We start from the raw sequence: 21,517 nt of genomic DNA on the forward strand, positions 1-21,517 counted from the left end.
TGAGGACCATAATAGTGGGAATTTGGAATTCTTTTGTAGTAGCCTTTTGCTTTTCTTATTCTTCGGGGTTTTGCAAAATGGTTCATTTTTCTTTTTGAGATTTCTTGAGGGCCTTCTTCACCCTTTTCTTTTGTACAACGGGATCATCTATAGATATACCATATTTGTTGCAGATAGATCTACTGTCTTGTAGCCTGGACAATTTCTGTATCGATTTATTCACCTTCATATTTGTGCATAGTCCAACCAAGGCTTCTATTACGGTACTATATATTCCCCCCCAAGTATAAGATTCATAGGGGTTTTGGAATACTTCTTGAATTTACAAATAATCTACAAATTTAGAAGGCAGAGTTGCAAGATACACTTGTTTCCATAAGATATTATTTCTATCTTTTACTTCATAGATTCTTTGAATCCAATTCCTATGGAAGTCTTCACACTGGGACATTTTTTTACATTTGTGATTCATTAATATTAGAGAGTGTTTATCTGATATTTTTTATCCCGCACCACACCAGTGTTCAAGGATGAATGATGTCAAAGCTCCAATCATGTTATTTTGGGGATCCCCGTTTTCATTATGTACAACATTCCTTGCTTCATCTTTAACTATTTCTTATGCCATTTTATCTACCAATGCTAGAGAGGATTTTGTTTCCCGCCATCTTCTGAGTGTACCAGTAAAACATTGGATTAGTGCCTTATATGCTTCTACTTTAGTTTTAGCCCTCATGCACATTAGCTTATATTCAGTGAAAATTTGATCAGTCATTTGCCTTGTCTGACCAGAACTTAGATTGTCAATGTTCCATTCTTTATGTGCATCATTGAAAAATGTTTGAGATTCTGGAAGCTTACTCTTACCACTCAAATCAGGAGCAGGATGTCTTGAGTACGGGTTGGGCAATGGATCATAAACTAGCAGTAGATGAGAGTCAAATGAGGTTTCTGATTTTTCTTTAGGAAAAAAACTGGGAAATTTACCTACTGATTTCTAGATAGAATGTACAGGGACGGGATGGCTAAACAATAGTGAAGAAGGAATGTCTTTATGTTTGGACGTAGAAGACAGTTTTCCCAATTGTGAGGAAAGATCTTCAATCTCTGTATGGGTCAACACAAAGGCTTTATGGATTTCATTTTCAATTTCCTCAAATGTCCATCTATTTTTGTAGACAATGTTCTTGCTTCACTATGACCTTCTCGTACAAATCTTTCTATTGTAGAAACCGAAAACTAGAAATCATTCAAACTTTTATTTATACTATTTACAGAGACTTGCAGAGGCTCTACTTGTTCTTTTGTGCATTTGATGCTGATGCATGCACATCTAAACCTTTCAAAGCAGTATTGGCCCAATTTACTTGTTCACTGACTCTTTTTATTCTTCCCTCAATTCCTATGGTTGAGTCATATTTGAGGACTAAAGGTATTGCTTTAACCACTTTTCTTGTTTCTTCAAGGACTTTTCCTTTATATGGAGGAAAAGTAGAGGTGGATTCTATCTTACTACCATCACAAGTTGTCCAATGGTGTTTAGAAGAAGATTCTACTGATAACATTTGTAAATCCATGTTTTCTTCTTGCTTCTTCCATTCATAAAAAGAAATCCATGAATCTGTATAATCCATATATTCCTTCCATCTTAATGAAAGATTTGTTTTTTTCTATTAGTGATGTAGTCAAATTGAATTCCTTGGCATCTGGATGAGTAAATAAATCCCAATTTATCATTCTTTTCATCCAGTCTGAATTTACTTTATACTTAGGACAACCTTCCATGAAAGAGAAGAACTTAAACATCTCAGGCTTGGATGGCCTTTTGCAGTCACTTAGGACAGTGTTATGAAATCAGCTTGATGGGATGAGATGGTCCATTTGTTCCAAATACCCTAATCCATATATGGGCATACATGGTAGCCTCATTTTGCTAAACACTTTTGTTAGCATTGGATCTTCAGTTTTGAGGGATGGAAGTTCATGTATCATCATGGCAGTATCATGTGGAAATGAGATGTCACTGAATTTTGGATTTGGATAAGAATTGTTTAACAGAGCATATGGAGCTTCTCCTATCCCGAGATTATGATTTCTATGGGAGGTAATATGCACAAGAGCCTTTATATTTACTAATGTCTGTGTTGGGCCTAAGAATTATCCTTAAAATACATCCACTTTCACTCCATTCACACATTTTCTCACCTCTATTTCACCACCATGTCATCACATCAAGCTTCACTTTCATCATTATATGGGTTACCCTTGTGTTTTCCAAAACATTATTAATTCTTAGTATTTTTAAATGAATTTGTGGTTAAACTTTAGAAAATAATATCCTTATACTTATACCTAACAATTGGAATGAGAAATTTGACATGTGTAGGTACAAAGGAAGCTTCCAAGGCATCTTTATGTGGCACCCTATGTTCAAATTCGAATTTGAAGAGATCATGGACCTCATGGAGAAGATCATGGACCTCATGGAGGATATCATGGAGGATAGGGTTATGTGTCACCTCTATTCCACCACCATGTACCACATCAGCTGCACTTTCATCATTAAATGGGTTACCATTTTGTTTTCCAAAACATTGTTAATTCTTAGTATTTTTAAGTGAATTTGTGGTTAAACTTTAGAAAATAATATCCATAGAGTTATGTTTAACAATTAGAATGAGTTTGTTGACATGTGTAGGTACAAAGGAAGCTTCCAAGGCATCTTTATGTCGCACTCTATGTTCAAATTCGAATTTGAGGAGATCATGGACCTCATGGAGGAGATCATGGATGATAGGGTTATGTGTCACCATTGGTTGAGAAATATGTGGATCAAAGGAGGAAATAGTGGATCTATATTTATGAGTTTGTTATCATAGCTTTTGTATAAATAGGAGCGTTATCTCCTTCATTTGTAATCTTAATCTTAATCTTGATCTTAATCTTCATTTGTAATATTAATTTTTAGAATCTTAGAACCTAGTCCTTCATTGTAACCTAGTAATGTTAATCTAGATAGAATTTAGAATAGTTTTGGTTTGGATCATATGAGCTTATAGCCATTGTACTTTGAAAATTATGATGAATAAAATGGAGCTTCTTTGATCCTCTACATTTGACTTCTCTTTTGGTGTGCTTGTGAATCCTTGGGAGGATCCCCATTGCCTAGCAAGTACACTTTTGTTTTGGTAAGCTTTTATTTTATGTTTGTTTGTGAATTTCGTTAGATTAAATTATTAGGTTCATATGTTTGAAATTTTAATAAATGACCTTTCGTAAGAAAGTATTAATGTTTCCTTCAATGAATCCAATTTGTTATTTAATGTTTGATTTCATTAGTTTAAGTTTTTGATTTATATGCTTGAGATATAAACGAATAGTCTCTTGTAAGAGAGCTTTAATATTTCATGCAATCAATTAGAATTATGTTTAAGAGCTTCAATTTCATTAGTTTAAATAGTTGATTAGAAATATTAATGGACAGTCTCGTGTAAGGGAGCTTTAATATTTCTTCTCCTAGCTTAGTTTAGTTTGTCTCTGAGTCCATATATTAGATGATCCTCGAAGTTTTACTTACCCGGGTTGACAGTAAATGAAACTCTAATTTGCATCCGCTTTTTAGACCCAACAATCTAATAGGCAAAACACTTGATTACTAAATCTGAAAATTTTAAAATTTGTGCATGCTCAAATAACTCAATGTGGGAACAGTCTGTACAGGCGGATAGATGATGTGACGCAAATGCTTCAGAAGCAATAAGATGGGAAGATTTATATCCTTGGCATTCTCTTTCAATTTTTTGAGTTGGGATGGTGGATCTCCTTGGAAATGACAGAATGGCAGAGGAGGGATTCTCTTGAATTTGTGCAAAGGTGATGTTTTGTATTTTTGGAGATCTGGGCATGTCCACTACCCAACTTTCTGGAAAACTTAATTCTTCCCATTTTATGACCTAGTGTTCAATCTTCTGATTTTGAGCATCTGTAATGACTACAACACTTGAATTTGAATCTTGGTAGGAGAATGTAACACAACAGGATACAAGGTATTTGTATGCCGAAAACGACCCCTTGTATGGATTGAAATATTTGTTCTCTTTTTCTTCATATCAAATCCAAAGGTTTTGATCTGTAGTTGTAGAATGTCTTTAATACATTCATAAAAGACATAGACCTAAAAATTTGGATAACAATCAAGCCATACTAGCCCATTGGACAGGGGAGCAACAATCCCACCAAGCAAGGAGTCAGTGTACTTGTTATGAGTGAGATCTCTTATAGTTCCTAAGACGAATGTGTTTAATCCTCTGTGAGTTAAAGCAGAGATCCCGACTCTTATATAACCAAGATGGACATATGAAGTATTATGTTTGCGGGCTTCCCGTTGAAGTTCTTTGGGATCTAATAGGGGAATGGTTTGGATGGCTTTTGGGTTTTCCTGGATTTGACTAACACATTCTTTAATAGAGACTCTTGTTACAACTTTGAGATGAAATACAAAGAGATTAGAGTACACTTATGAGGGGTTGATATTAGGAAGCTTCCAGCATGATGAAGGGTGGATTTCTACAATCTCTAGCTCGGCTAAATTTATTATAGATGACGATGCATTATGAAACAGACTTTGCATATCAAGATTTTTTTTTTTTTGTTCATTCTCTTGAACTTCACGAAAATAAATAGATTTGCGTCCAGCTTCCATTTTTAACTGAGAAGAAGTTATAGAATTACCCGGAGAACCAGAAGTTACTAGCTCTGATACCAATTTGTCACAAAGGCTTCCTCCGACGGAGAATGAAGCTTGCAGATGAAAATGATTCTGGATTGAGCTACACAAACTCTTATAAACTTACAAAAAAAACAATATATTATTTTTTATAAATAACATCTTCAAAATAATTAATATTAAAATAAAATAAATGAGAGTCTCATAAAGTGAAACTAAAAACAAGTAAATATATTTTCCTAATGGCTTTAAACTTTATTATTCACTAGTTATACTTTAAATAATATAGAATTTACTATGAATGTCATTTTCTAAATTAGTGGAAGCATTTAAAGGTTTTTTTTAAAAGACAATATTTATATTAACTTTGTAATTAATATGGTTGGGAGCATAGTTTGTTCTCCCTTTCACCAGAATTCAATTATTGTAAATGGGTATATTGGCTCATTGTGATAAGCCTAGAAAAGTAGAGAAAAACAAAAACAAAAACACAAAAGAAATCAATTGATTAATTGAAATGAACCTTGGTCTTGAAGATGAACTTCATTAGTAGATTTGAAATGTCAACAAAGCATTCTATGTGATTAATCCGAAAATTCGTCTTATAAATCACTATGGATTACAAAAGTCTGAGATAAAAAATAATTGAAATGTATTTTACTTAAACAAATCCAATTTTTTAATTAAAAAAAAACTCAATTAATTAATTATTTATATTAATAAAAAAATCACATTCACTTGTCATTTTCAACAATTATGCATTAATATCATTCCTATAAAAAAGAACCACTAAGTAACTCTTCAACTAATTAACATTTATATTAATAGGTAACAACATTCATATTATTTCTTCAATTAATTAATCATTTATATTAACAAGATTAATATCTGCAACACAACATAGTCCCTACCTCTTCAGCTATCGCTAATTAATTGATTAAATATTGTACAAAGTGTAGAGAAAATTACGTACAATAAAAGCCAAAATCTCTTCGAGCAAAGCTCTCTCCACAATAAAATATCTCTGCAAAAATCTCTATGCACAGTGAAAGCTTCCGCATAAACTTCAACAAGTAGTTTAAATGACACACTTACCATTACAATTGAATAAAACAACAACTAGAATACGTGAAATTGGTCTATAAAATTAATTGTGCGGAAGTGAAGGAAAGTGCTTTCATTGTGTGGCATCTCTTACTTAGTTCCCCAGCTCACGCTAAGACATAGAGCTTAAAAACATTTACTAGACTTGTGCGGAGCTTTGCTTGTGTGGAGCTTTCACTGTGCAAAAAACTTCTCGCAAACAAAGCTCTAAATATTGTTTTACATGCAAAGTTCGGCATATTGTTTAAAAACTCTAAACATTAGGTGTTAACAAATGTTTAAGTTTGCATGTCTTCCTGTCTTCCTTAAAAAAAAAAAAAAATCAACACCACGTGTTCCTAAATGTTTTCTTTTATATGCATTGAAATAAATGATTAACTCATAAAAATATGATTAATTTCATGAATTTAATAAAATATTAAAGCTAAGGTTTCAATAATGCAATTACTAATGTGGAAATTTGTATTACTTTTACATGCATTGAAATAAATGATTAATTGATAAAACCATGATTAATTTCATGAATTTAATAAAAAGTTAAACCTAAGGTTTCAATAATGCAATTACCAACGTGGAAATTTGTAAAGGTAATAGTCGTATCTTACTTAGCTCTCTAAGAAATAAACCTTAAAAATATTTACTAGAGTTGTGCGTGACACTGCTTTACATACAAAGGTCCACATATTGTTTAAAAACTTTAGTTTACATGCCTTCCTTTCAACAACAACAAAAAATCAACGTCACGTGTTCCTAAATGCTTAATTTTATATGCTTTGAAATAAATGACTAACTAGTAAAAATATAATTTCATGAATTTAATAAAACGTTAAAGCTATAATTTCAATAATGCCATTATCAATGTGGAAATCTGTAAAAGTAATAGTCGTCTCTTACTTAGCTCTGCAGCCCATGCCAAGAAATTAACCTTAAAAACATTTACTAGACTTGTGCGGAGCTTTGTTTGTGTAGAGCTTTAATCAAAAATCTAATTTAATAGTAAAAATAGGTAACACAACATCAACTACCAATCCAAATAAACATGCTTTGAAATAAATGATTACTGGTAAAAATATTATTAATTTAATGAGATTAATAAAACGTTAAAGTTATAGTTTCAATAATGTTACTACCATTGTGGAAATTTGTAAAAGTAATAGTAGTCTCTTACTTAGCTCCCTAACCCACATTAAGAAATAATCCAAATAAACATGCTTTGAAATAAATGATTAACTAGTAAAAATATTATTAATTTGATGAGATTAATAAAACGTTAAAGTTATAGTTTCAATAATGTTACTACCATTGTGGGAATTTGTAAAAGTAATAGTAGTCTCTTACTTAGCTCCTTAACCCATACTAAGAAATAAACCTTAAAAATATTTACTAGACTTGTGCATAGCTTTGCTTGTGCAAAGCTTTGACTGTGCGGATAGCTCAACACACCGCACATTGTTTAAAAAATTTAGTTTACATGTCTTTCTTTCAAAAAAAAAAAAAAAATCAACGTCATTTGTTCCTAAATGCTTAATTTTACATGCTTTGAAATAAATGATTAACTAGAAAAAAATATAATTTCATAAATTTAATAAAACGTTAAAGCTCTAATTTCATTACCAATATAGAAATTTGTAAAAGTAATAGTCTTATCTTGCTTAGCTCCCGAACCCATGCTAATAAATAAACCTTAAAAACATTTACTAGACTTGTGCAGAGTTTTAATAACAAATCTTAGTTAATAGTAAAAATAGGTAAAACAACATCAACTACCAATCCAAATAAATATGCTTTGAAATAAAAGATTAACTAGTAAAAATATGATTAATTTCATGAATTTAATAAAATGTTAAAGATATAGTTTCAATAATTTCATTACCACTATGGAAATTTGTAAAAATAATAGTCATTTCTTACTTAGCTACCCAATCCACACTAAGAAATAAACCTTAAAAATATTTACTATACTTGTGTGGAGCTTTGCTTGTGCAAAACTTTCTATTGCAGAGCTTTCACTGTGCAGAAAGCTCTGCACACTGTTTAAAAGGTAGGTGTTAATGAAAGTTTAAGGTTACATGTCTTCCTTTCCGAAAAAAGAAAAAAATCAAAGCCACATCTTCTTAAATGTTTAATTTTACATGCTTTGAAATAAATGATTAATTGGTAAAAATATGATTAATTTCATAAATTAAATAAAACTTTAAAGCAATAATGTCATTACTAGTGTGGAAATTTGTAAAAGTAATAGTCGTCTTTTACTTAGCTCCCTAACCCAACCTAAGAAATAAACCTTAAAAATGTTTACTAGACTTGTGTGGAGCTTTGCTTGTACAAAGCTTTCACTGTGTTAAAAGCTTCGCACACTGCTTTACATGCAAAGTTTCGCACATTGATTAAAAACTCTAGTTTACGTGTCAACTTTAAAAAAAAAAAATCAAGAGCACGTGTTCCTAAATGCTTAATTTTACATGCTTTGAAATAAATGATTAATTGGTAAAAATATAATTTCATGAATTTAAGAAAATGTTAAAGCTATAGTTTCAATAATGTCATTACAAGGGTAGAAATTCGTAATTAGATAGTCGTCTCTTACTCAGCTCTCCAACCCATGCTAAGAAATAGACCTTAAAAACATTTACTAGACTTGTGCAAAGCTTTAATGAAAAACTTACTTAATAATAAAAATAGCTAAAACAACATCAACTACCAATCCAAATAAACATGCTTTGAAATAAATGATTAATTGGTAAAAATATGATTAATTTCATGAATTTAATAAAACGTTAAAGCTATAGTTTCAATAATGCCATTACCACTGTGGAAATTTGTAAAACTAATAGTCGTTTCTTACTTAGCTCCCCAGTCCACGTTAAGAAATAAACCTTAAAAATATTTACTGGACTTGTGGGGAGCTTTCACTATGTGGAAAGCTCGTCACAAACAAGGCTTCACATAGTGCTTTACATGCAAAGCTCCACATATTATTTAAAAATTTAGTTTACATGCCTTCCTTAAAAAAAAAAGGGAAAAAAAGTTGGCGCCATTTGTTCCAAAATTCTAAATTCTACATGCTTTGAAATAAATGATTAACTCGTAAAATATAATTTCATGAATTTAATAAAGCGTTAAATCTATAGTTTCAATAATGTCATTACTAGTGAGGAAATTTGTAAAAGTAATTGTCGTCTCTTACTTAGCTCCCCAACTCATGCTAAGAAATACACTTTACAGACGTTTATTAGACTTGTGCAAAACTTTCACTATGCGAAAAGCTTCGCACAATGTTTAAAAACTTTAAACACTAGGGGTTAACGAATGTTTAAGTTTACATGTCTTCCTTTCAAAAAAAAAAAAAATCAAAGCCACGTGTTCTTAAAAGTTTAATTTTACATGTTTTGAAATAAAAGATTAATTGGTAAAAATATGATTAATTTCACGATTTAACAAAACGTTAAAGTTATAGTTTCAATAATGTCATTACCAGTCTAGAAATTTGTAAAAGTAATAATCATCTCTTACTTAGCTTCCCATGCCATGCTAAGAAATAAACCTTAAAAATGTTTACTAGACTTATGCAAAGCTTTGCTTATGTGAAGCTTTCATTGTGCAGAAAGCTTTGCACATTGTTTTACATGCAAAGCTCTACACATTGTTTAAAAAATTTAAACACCAGGTGTTAACAAATGTTTAAGTTTACATGCCTCGTGCCCGGCACATAACACCCCTTTGGGTCCCTGGATGCCCATTTTATTGTGTATCACACATCACTCTACCACAAGCTTCATCGAACTCATCCTTGCTTGTTCCGCACGTCATGTTGACTACCACTCATGTAGCTGGATCATACCTGTCCCACATCTCGCCCTGCCCATCCCCAACTTGCAAATATTGTCGGCACCCTTCGCTTAACTCGGCGATGGCACCCATCATGCAGTCATGTCGCCCGATGCTTCAGCTTGCCTGATTCTCATTGACTCATGCATGAAATCCACCTATGGGCACTTGGGCACCTTGCCTTCATGCGGGTGCACCTAAGGCGCTCTCCTTTCTGTCATGCACTCTACGCGACACCCATGGTTCCACTTCATCCAACCAATCCCAACCCATGCGTCCAACATGTCATGTCTATGCTCCAGACCCATCGCATCACACAACTTGGGCGCGCACAGTCTATAAGTTGTCAAGGATAGTCATGGGCGCTCGTTTGACCATGGTGCCAACTTGAGGTCCTAACAATTATGTGTCATTTTCCATTCGTTTGTTTAGGTGGGTGCCCCTTCATAAGTCCGTGTGTCGTGCAAGCACACCCCTTCGTTCGGGTGCCCCAGCTTTCCTGGCACGCAATGCCCCATTGAGCACCTGGTTATCCTTCCATCATGCAGACGCACCTAGGGCATGGGCACCCATGTCGCCATGTATCGCATGCTACCCTATCACACACTTCACCTGACTCACCCACGGTCATTTCGCCCATAACATGTCTTGATCGGGTGACTTCCAATGCACGTATCGCCCCACCTGTGCCTTTTTCTTACTCTGCATGTCATGCCTGAACACCTCTCATGTGGCCCGGTTCATGCCCATCGCACATCTCGCCCGACCTGCACTTGTCATGCTCCAAATTTCCCACGTATCATTGAATTGTGCATGCAACCTAACCTATAGACACTTGGGCAGCACACCTTCGTGCGATTATGCCCAGGGTGTTCACCTTTGTGCTTGAAAGCTTTAAAATAAATGATTAACTAGGGATCCCACGCTAAGAAATATATCTTAAAAATATTTACTAGACTTGTGCGACACTATCACTATGATTCAAATTTAAACAAGAACGCAACAAATTATAGATATAACCATAAATACAAAAATGCAGCAGAAATAACACTTCATTTCAGTAATATCAAATATTGAAATATGCTTACAAACATAATGGAAATAAGACTAGCTCGGGGCGATGGTAGCTTATCTCTAAGAAGAGATGTGGTGGCTACATGCCTCTGAACTGTGTTACAATGAGGCTCAAGGGCCTATTTATTATTGAAAAACATGAGAAAACCCTAAACAAACAAAACCCTAACCCCAGGAGATGTAACGCCAAGAGTCTGTGGGCCCTGTTGGAGTTAGTTGGGCAACCAACTTCTTGGGGTCACAACTTGGTCATATTATCTCTGTTTGGTGCGTACAATACCTTGTTGGAAAGGTCTCTCCAAGTACTACAAGATTTGTCGCATGCCCCTACCTTTAGCCATGGGTTTGTAGCGAACCTAAAAAAAATGTCGTTTAGGGGGTCAAAACTGCTTCGAAAGTTCAGGACCCAAAAAACTACTAAAAATAGTAAATGCTGAAATAAACAAAGAAACAAATGAAACTAACTAGAGGTATAGGTGGGATAGGTGGGTGGTCGCCAATATCCACCTGGATCATTCCTTTCCCTTTAGGAAGCAATGGTCCCCATTGCGTGCAGAGCCTCCATGAGGTGAGCAAATTTCTGTTGAACCTGGTCCCTGGTTACATGCCTCTGAACTGTGTTACAATGAGGCTCAAGGGCCTATTTATTATTCAAAAACATGAGAAAACCCTAAACAACCAAAACCTTAACCCCGAGAGATATAACGCCAAGAGTATGTGGTCCTCGTTGGAGTTAGTTGGGCACCCAACTTCCCAGGGTCACAACTTGGTCATATTATCTCTGTTTGGTGCATACGATACCTTGTTGGAAAGGTCTCTCCAAGTACTACAAGATTTGTCGCAAGCCCATGCCTTTAGCTATTGGCTTGTAGTCGACCTCAAAAAAATGTCGTTTAGGGGGTCAAAACTGCTCCGGAAGTTCAGGGCCCAAATAACTACTAAAAATAGTAAATGCTGAAATAAACGAAGAAACAAATGAAACTAACTAGAGGTATAGGTGGGATAGGTGGGCGGTTGCCAATATCCACCTGGATCATTCCCCCCCCTTAGGAAGCAATGGTCCCATTACGTGCAGAGCCTCCATGAGGTGAGCAAATTTCTGTTGACCCTGGTCGCTGTTGAACCACTTGCCTTGGTGCAGGAGTTGGCTAGCTTTAACAACTCGATATAGTTGGATCTTTTGTTGGCGAGTGTTCTTGACCTGTGTGTCCATAATCTGATTAGTTGTGACTTGTTCCATGTAGTCTAGGTTTAACTCTGTTGGTGTGAGTTGTTCTGCAATGTCTGATGTACCCAACAATGGTGGGAAGTATGGTCGAAGGTGGTCCACATTAAACACTAGGTGCAGGCCAAGGAATGGGGGTCATATTATCTCTGTTTGGTGCGTACGATACCTTGTTGGAAAGGTCTCTCCAAGTAATACAAGATTTGCCGCAGGCCCATGCCTTTAGCTATGAGTTTGTAGTAGACCTCAAAAAAATGTCGTTTAGGGGGTCAAAACTGCTTCGGAAGTTTAGGACCCAAAAAAATTACTAAAAATAGTAAATGCTGAAATAAACAAAGAAACAAATGAAACTAACCAGAGGTATAGGTGGGATAGGTGGGTGGTCGCCAATATCCACCTGGATCATTCCTTCCCCCTTAGGAAGCAATGGTCCCTATTGCGTGCAGAGCCTCCATGAGGTGAGCAAATTTCTGTTGAACCTGGTCCCTAGTTACATGCCTCTAAATTGTGTTACAATGAGGCTCAAGGGCCTATTTATTATTGAAAAACATGAGAAAACCCTAAACAACCAAAACCCTAACCCCGAGAGATGTAACGCCAAGAGTCTGTGGGTCTCGTTGGAGTTAGTTGGGTAACCAACTTCCCGGGGTCACAACTTGGTCATATTATCTCTGTTTGATGCGTACAATACCTCGTTGGAAAGGTCTCTCCAAGTATTACAAGATTTGTCGCAAGCCCCTACCTTTAGCTATTGGTTTGTAGCGGACCTCAAAAAAATGTCGTTTAGGGGGTCGAAACTGCTCCGAAAGTTCAGGACCCAAAAAACTACTACAAAGAGTAAATGTTGAAATAAACGAAGAAATAAATGAAACTAACTAGAGGTATAGGTGGGGTAGGTGGGCGATCGCCAATATCCACCTGGATCATTCCTCCCCCCTTAGGAAGCAAAGGTCCCCATTGCTTGCAGAGCCTCCATGAGGTGAGCAAATTTCTGTTAAACCTAGTCCCTGGTGAGCCACTTGCCTTGGTGTAGGAGTTGGCCAGCTTTGACAACTCGATATAGTTGGATCTTTTGTTGGCGTGTGTTCTTGACCAATGTGTCCATAATCTGATCAGTTGTGACTTGTTCCATGTAGTCTGGGTTTAACTCTGTTGGTGTGAGTTGTTGTGCAGTGTCTGATGTATCCAACAATGGTGGGAAGTATGGTCGAAGGTGGTCCACGTTGAACACTGGGTGCAGGCCAAGGACTGGGGGTCATATTATCTCTGTTGGGTGTGTACGATACCTTGTTGGAAAGGTCTCTCCAAGTACTACAAGATTTGTCGCAGGCCCATACCTTTAGCTATGGGTTTGTAGAGGACCTCAAAAAAATGTCGTTTAGGGGGTCAAAACTGCTCCGGAAGTTCAGGACCAAAAAAATTACTAAAAATAGTAAATGGTGGAATAAACAAAGAAACAAATGAAACTAAATAGATGTATAGGTGGGATAGGTGGGTAGTCGCCAATATCCACCTGGATCATTCCTCCCCCCTTATGAAGCAATGGTCCCCATTGCGTGCAGAGCCTCCATGAGGTGAGCAAATTTCTGTTGAACCTGGTCCCTGGTTACATGCCTCTGAACTGTGTTACAATGAGGCTCAAGGGCCTATTTATTATTGAAAAACATGAGAAAACCCTAAACAACCAAAACCCTAACCCCTGGAGATGTAACGCCAAGAGTCTGTAGGCCTCATTGGAGTTAGTTGGGCAACCAACTTCCCGGCGTCACAACTTGATCATATTATCTATGTTTTGTGCGTACGATACCTTGTTGGAAAGGTCTCTCCAAGTACTACAAGATTTGTCGTAGGCCCATACCTTTAGCTATGGGTTTGTAGCGGACCTCAAAAAAATGTCATTTAGGGGGTCAAAACTGCTCCGGAAGTTAGGACCCAAAAAACTACTGAAAATAGTAAATGCTGAAATAAACAAAGCAATAAATGAAATTAACTAGAGGTATAGGTGGGATAGGTGGGTGGTCGTCATCCGCAATCTAATGTGTAGTCCAAGTCATCAACCAATGGAGTGACCTGGATCATGCCTCCCCCCTTAGGAAGCAATGGTCCCCATAGTGTGCAGAGCCTCCATGAGGTGAGCAAATTTATGTTGAACTTGGTCCCTGGTGAGCCACTTGCCTTGGTGTAGGAGTTGGCGAGTTTTGACAACTCGATATAGTTGGATCCTTTGTTGGCGAGTGTTTTTGACCTATGTGTCCATAATCTGATCAGTTGTGACTTGTTCCATGCAGTCTGGGTTTAACTCTATTGGTGTGAGTTGTTCTGCAATGTCTGATGTATCCAACAATGGTGGGAAGTATGGTCGAAGGTGGTCCACATTGAACACTGGGTGCAGGCCAAGGAATGGGGGAATGCTAAGCTCAAAAGAATTGTCTCCCACAACCTTGGTAATGGTGTAAGGACCATATCAGAGTGGTCTGAGCTTCCGATGGGCTCTGGTAAGGCATTCTTTCTGAAAATGCAACCAAACTTTGTTGCCCACCTGAAACTTGTGTGGCACCCAATGTTGATCATGTCGCTGCTTATACTTGGCATTTGACTTCTCCAAGATGTTGTGAACCTGCTGGCGAATGTGTTGGATGCGTTCAATAAATTTGGTTGCTCTATCATCCTCGGACATTACATTTATGGATTCTGTATGCGTAGTTGCATGAGGCATGGCAACATCAATTGGACACAATGGTTGAAATCCTAGACCCACTTGAAAGGGACTGCGACCAATTGAGCTATGGAGATCTCTATTATAATTGTGTTGCACATATGGAAGACTCTCATCCTAGGCTCGAGGATGCCTGGAGTTGTACATGCAGAGTATGTGCACTATCATCCTATTAACAACCTCCGTGTGGCCATCAGTCTGGGGATGGAAGGCAGTCGATTTCATGAGCTTGGTATCCAATAGTGTCTAGAGGCTTAATGAGAATGTGCTTAGGAACCTGCTATCCCAATCTGATATAATGGTCTGTGGGATCCCAAAATGTATCCATACTTATTCAAAGAAGAGTTTAGTAGTGTCCTCTGTTGTGATACTCTTCTAGCAAGCTGCCAATATAATCATCTTAGAAAATCTGTCCATGGCCACAAATACACAGTCATTACCATGTTTGGTAGAAGGGAGGCCAGACATATAGTCCATGGATATGGATTCCCACGACTGGCTGGGAGTAGGCAAAGGAGTGTACAAGCCTTGCTTCTTGATGGTTGGCTTGGCAATGGCACAGGCAATGCAGCATCTGATATATTTCCCAACATCCAGTCGGATTTTGGCTAATAAAAGTACTTTTGTAGTACAACCACAATTTTCTCCACACCAAAGTGTCCTACGACCCAACTGTAGTGCGCCTCCCAAATCAGCTTGGCACGCTCGCTTGAAGGAACACAAAGATGGCCCAGGTAGCATAATAATGCATCCTGGAGGTGGAAATCAGTAACTTTCTTGCTAGCTACTAGCATCTGGTATGTCGAGGTGAACTCTGGATCATTTTTGTATAGTTGTGGCCATCCAGAGGTCTCGTGACCACAAGAGTTGAGAACAGTAGTCAATGTTACAACTGGGGGTCAGCTGAGGCAGTCTGCAACATGATTGGTGCTTCCCTTTTTGTATTTAATTTTCAAGTGGAATTGTTGCAAATATGTAGACCACTTCTGATGGCGATTGTTCTGCAACTTCCCTTATGTCTGTATAAACTGAAGAGGTCGGTGATCGATGTGGATGACCATCTCCTTCCCTAGAATGTAGTGCTTCCATTGTCGGTAATACTGCATGATGGAATACATCTCTTTATCATAGGTGGGGTACTTCTGAATTGTATCAGAAAGTGTCTCACTATGATAGGCCACTGGATGCCCGTGTTGGGTGAGGACTGCACCAATAACATAGTTTGAGGCATCTATCTCGATTTCAAATGGTTGTTGCAGGTCTGGTAGTGTGAGTATCGGTGTAGAGCAGAGGCGGTGCTTCAACTCAACGAATGCCTTCTGTTGGGACTCAGACCAGGAAAACTTTGCTTTCGCCCCACCCTTAGTAATTTGACTCAAAGGCCAAGTGATATGGGAGAATCCCAACATGAACCTCCAATAGAAATTTGCAAGGCCCAAAAAGCTGCAAAGCTCCATTAGAGTAGTCGGGGCTGGTCAATCCCGAATGACTTGGATATTGTTCGGGTACACATGCATGACACGTTCATCTATGATGTAATCCAAGTATTGGACTTGGCTCATGCCAAAGGTGCATTTCTCCAAGTTGGCACATAGTTTGTGTTGCTGAAGGTTTTGAAGGACATGTTGAATGTGTTGCAAGTGTTCTTCCCAACTCTTGTTGAAGATGAGGATGTCATCCAGATAAACCACCAGGAACAAGTTGGTGAAGGGCCACAAATGTCATCCATTAGCCTCATAAAAGTAACAGGGACATTTGTCAACCCGAAGGGCATAACAAGCCATTCAAAAAGGCCTTCCTTGGATTTAAAGGTGACCTTCCGTACATCTGTGGGCTCTATTGAAGCTTGGTGATAACCAAGCTTCAGATCAATCTTGCTGAAATACTTTGCCCCCTTGAGTTGGTCCAGCAGGTCATCAATCCATGGGATTGGATACCTGTTGTTGACAACAATTTTGTCTAGTGCCTGATAATCAATGCAGAGCCTCCAGGTCCCATCCTTCTTCTGTACAAGTACAATCGGGCTCCCACAAGGCGAGGAACTTGGTCGGATGTGCCCTTTTTGCAAAAACTCCTAGATTTGCCGCTTGATCTCTTCATTTTCCAGAATGGAGCGGCAATATATCGGCCCGTTGGGTAGAGGTGCTCTGGAGTCAGATCAATTGAATGCTTGACCTAACAATGCAAGGGTACCCCTATGGGTGAGGAGAAGATGTCCCTGTATTCTTCCACGACCGTATCCACCTGCTTCTGTTGCTTGGAGGAACCCTTCTCAGGGGCCATGGATGTGGCTACGACCTTCCCCTTACTTTGAGAGTGAATCAGAAAGAAAACAAATTTCCTAGTCTGGGAGATGACCTTACTGCATTGCTTAGTAGAGATCAAAGAGATGGCGGTAGGTGGGGCTACCTTCGATATCCTATATAACTTAGTACACAAATAAATAATAACAGAGTGAGTTCTAGACTCATATATAACATGTCGCTTCCATAAGTATGGTTGTCCTAATAATACATCACAAACTTCAAGAGGAGCAACATCACACAGTACCTCATCCGTGAAGGGCTTGATGTTGTAGGGAAGGCAACATTACTGGCTGATGCAGAGATCTCGTCCTTGGTGAAGCCACTCGATGGTATATGGTTATGGATGTGTTGTAGTCGATAGGCCCAGCCACTTCACGACCTCTATTGAAATGAGGTTCTTTTGTCTCCCGCTGTCAAAAATGAACTGTAGCGGAGAACCCTTCACCCACATCTGTGAGTGGAATAGGCACTCCCCCTCTTTTGGATCTTCAGGCTCAATCTTTTGGATCTTGGTGGTGGCCATAGTGGCACTGGGCTCCACGTCAATGATATGATTCACTTTGTCATTCCCCTTGTCAGGTTCTAACTCAGAGTCAGAACATGCATCAGACTCAGAAGCCTTCAGCTCGGACACCAGTGACTTCTTGGCTTGACACTCACTTGTGTTGTGAGTGGAGCTCTTATGGAACTCACACCACTTTCCCGTGTCCTTCTTTGTCTTCATGGTGTTGTTATTTTCTTGTGGCTTTAGCGGGTTATCTTGGGTCGCCCCGCCTTGGCTTTGCCCTTTGTTCTACGGTTTGGGGGCGCCTTTCCCTTGCTTCGGATTCACAGATCCAAAGTCTCACTTTTTCTGTTTAAGCTTCTACTCGATCTTGACAGTGTATCGGTACACCGTGCCGAGCGAGGAGATGTCTAGGAACTCCTTCTCATCCTGGATGTACCTGTGTAGGCAGTCGCGGTACTTGAGTACCAAATGTTTCTCAAAGTCCTTGATACCCAACTTCGTGTGAAGGGTATGAAAAACATTGGTAAACTTTGTCATGTCTTGGTCCCTTCCCTGTTGCAGTGTGGTCCACTTTATATATTTATCCTCATAGCTTCTGATAGGGTAGTACTGATCCTTGATGGCATCCCAAAATGAATCCCAAGTGGGTGCGATTGAAAAATAGTGAGGGCGTACTTTCATCCTTTTGTTCATAGAAGGTTTCCCACTAGTCCTTGATGTGGGGGTGGGCTTTAAGAAGAGAAAAAGTATTCTTTTCTCGACTGGAAAAATCATGAACAGAAAAATACCCTTCTAGCAAATTTAACCATTTATCTACGACGTCTACATCTATCTAACCCTCAAATATGGGAATGTCAAAGTTAACTTGTACCTTAAAGGGCGTGGTGCTTCCAAAGTAGCTGTTGGAAGTAGATACATCGCCCTTGGGTAGCCGCTGAAGGATCTGGGCAAAGCTGTCCATCATCGCATTCTTTTGTTGCTCGAGGGCTTCTTCAAGTAATATTTTGAAAGGATCTCCTACCCCCTCGTCTTTCTTTTCTTCCCCCATGGAAGGCCATCGATATTTGTGAGGTTGGTCTTACAAAGTTTCTACCAGTTCAAGCCATAACTCCTTATATCTTGACCTCGTTGGGGACATGCAAAGAAAAACAGAGAAATAACAGACTGCTCTGATACCATTGATCCAAATTTAAACAGGAACGTAACAAATTACAGATATAACCATAAATACAAATATGCAACAGAAATAACACTTCATTTCATTAATAGCAAATACTGAAATATGCTTACAAAAAGAATGGAAATAAGACTAGCTCAGGCAATGGTAACTTATCTCTGAGAAAAGATTCGGTGGCTACATGCTTCTGAACTATGTTACGATGAGGTTCAAGGACCTATTTATTATTGAAAAACATGAGAAAACCATAAACAACCTAAACCCTAACCCTAGGAGATGTAATGCCAAGAGTTTGTGGGCCCCATTGGGATTAGTTGGGCAACCAACTTCCCAAGGTCACAACTTGGTCATATTATCTCTGTTTGGCGCGTACAATACCTTGTTGGAAATGTCTCTCTGAGTACTACAAAATTTGTTGTAGGCCCTAGCCTTCGGCTATGGGCCTATAGCAGACCTTAAAAAAACATTGTTTAGGGGGTCAAAACTGCTCTAGAAGTTCACGAACCAAAAAAATGCTAAAAATAGTAAATGTTGAAATAAATAAGGAAAAAAATGAAACTGACTAGAGGTTTAGGTGGGATAGGTGGGTGGTCGCCAATATCCACCTGGATCACACCATGCGGAAAGCTCTACACAAGCAAAGATTTTCACACTGCTTTGACTTATAGATTATGCACGCCCAAGTCATGTGATGATAAGTTGGATGAATGGGTTGAGTATTTGGTGTATTGGTTGGACGAAGTGTACCTGTGGGCGTTACGTAGAGTGCACGATAGAAAGGCGACTGCCGTGGGTGTTCCCACACGAAGGCGAGGCCTAGACACTCATAGGTAGACTGTGTGCGTGAGTCAACGAGAAGTGGGTGAGTTGAAGCGTCAGGCAACACGACTGCAAGATGGATGCCATGGTCTAGTCAGGTAAAGGGCGCCAACAATATACATACGATGGGCACAGGTTGGGTGAGATGTGCGATGGTCATGACCGGGCTACATGAGCAACAATCATCATGATGTGCAGAATGAGCAAGGGTGAGTTTAGTGAAGCATGCGACAAAGTGACATGTGATACACGACGACATGGGCACCCAGGCACCCAACAGGGCATTGTTTGTGGAGAACGAGGCACATAAACTTAAACATTCGTTAACACCTGGTGTTTAAAGTTTTTAAACAGTGTGCAGAGCTTTGCATGTAAAGTAGTGTGCGAAGCTTTCCACACAGTGAAAGCTCTGCACAAGTCTAGTAAATATTTTAAAGCTTTATTTCTTTGCATCAGTTGAGGAGCTAAGTAAGAGACAATTATTAGTTTTACAAATTTCCACACTCGTAATGGCATTATTGAAACTATAGCTTTAACGCTTTATTAAATTCATGAAATTAATTAGATTTTTACCAGTTAATCATTTATTTCAAAGCATGTAAAATTAAACATTTAGAAACATGTGGCGTTGATTTTTTATTTTTATTTTAAAAGAAGGCATGTAAAGTTAAACATTCGTTAACACCTAGTGTTTAAATTTTTTAAACAGTGTGTGGAGCGTTGCTTGTGTGGAGCTTTCTGCACAGTGAAAGCTCTGCACAAGTCTAGTAAATGTTTTTAAGGTTTATTTCTTAGAATGGGCTCGAGATCTAAGTAAGACATGACTATTAATTTTACAAATTTCCACACTGGTAATGGTTGTAATGGTCCCTTCTCAGAATGTCTTGAAAACCCACAAATTTTCTAAGCTTATACAATCTGGTTCAGTGGATAATTTCTACAAACAATTCGTATGCATGGTATTTTAAGTGTGTTTTTCATTTATTTAACTCATAGAATGTGTACAATAGTCATTACATGCCATGAGAATGTTTCCCAATTAACCATACTAATTTATAACCACTCAAAGATACATAAAGAATGTTGATGCAAAATGAAATGACATAAGAGACAAATCACATTAGGAAATGAGAGTAATGCATGCCATTGATAAACATTTGCTACAACTATAAGAAATCATAACATCATTCACACTAGCAGTATATATGATAACAATAGGCAACAAACAAATCTAAGCAGGGAATATATAAATATCATTGTTCGCCAGGTGTACACTTAAGTAAAAGATGACTGGCCTCATGAAATATCAGATTGCATGCTTTAACTCAAGATATTTTTCCTTATTTCTTTGAACATAACAATCACTCCCAACATTACAAATGTTTCTAAGAAGGAAGAACCATGCGCAGAGGTTCCTCTTGAATGGGGAGGTTTCCAGTAGTAAATATATCATTCTCTAATCCAGGTGGATATTGGTGTCCACCCGCCTATTCCACCTAAACGTCGAGTTGGTTTCATCAGTTTCCTTGATTATAGCACAATTTACTATTTTTAGTAGTTTTTTCTGGTCCTAAACTTCTAGAGTTGTTTTGACCCCCTAAACAACGCTTTTTTAGGTCCGTAGCAGGCTCATAACCATAGGCTAGGGCCTATCGTAAATCTTGTAGTACTTGGATAGATCTTTCTAACAAGGCATCGTACACGCCAAACGAAGATCATATGACCAAGTTACGACCTCGGGAAGTTGGTTGCCCACAAAATCTTGGCATTCCATCTCATAGGGTTAGGTTTTTGGTTGTTTAGGGTTTCCCCTTGTTTTTCAATAATAGAAAGGCCCTTGAGCCTCATTGTAATTAATCTGATTCTCACCCTATGAGTGAGCTCAGTTAAAGATTTAATAAACAAAGGTATTAGAGACTCATGTGCTGGTGTGTGTGTTCTGTGTGATTGAAACAATGGATCGATCAGATTGCCAATACACAGACAATTGGAATGGAAAGACAGCAGAGAAATACAGTAAGCAATACTAGACAC

Source organism: Pinus tabuliformis, chromosome Q (genome assembly GCF_031772625.1).
Source record: "Pinus tabuliformis cultivar Carrire ecotype Pingquan chromosome Q, CPIR1, whole genome shotgun sequence".
Taxonomy (NCBI): domain Eukaryota; kingdom Viridiplantae; phylum Streptophyta; class Pinopsida; order Pinales; family Pinaceae; genus Pinus; species Pinus tabuliformis.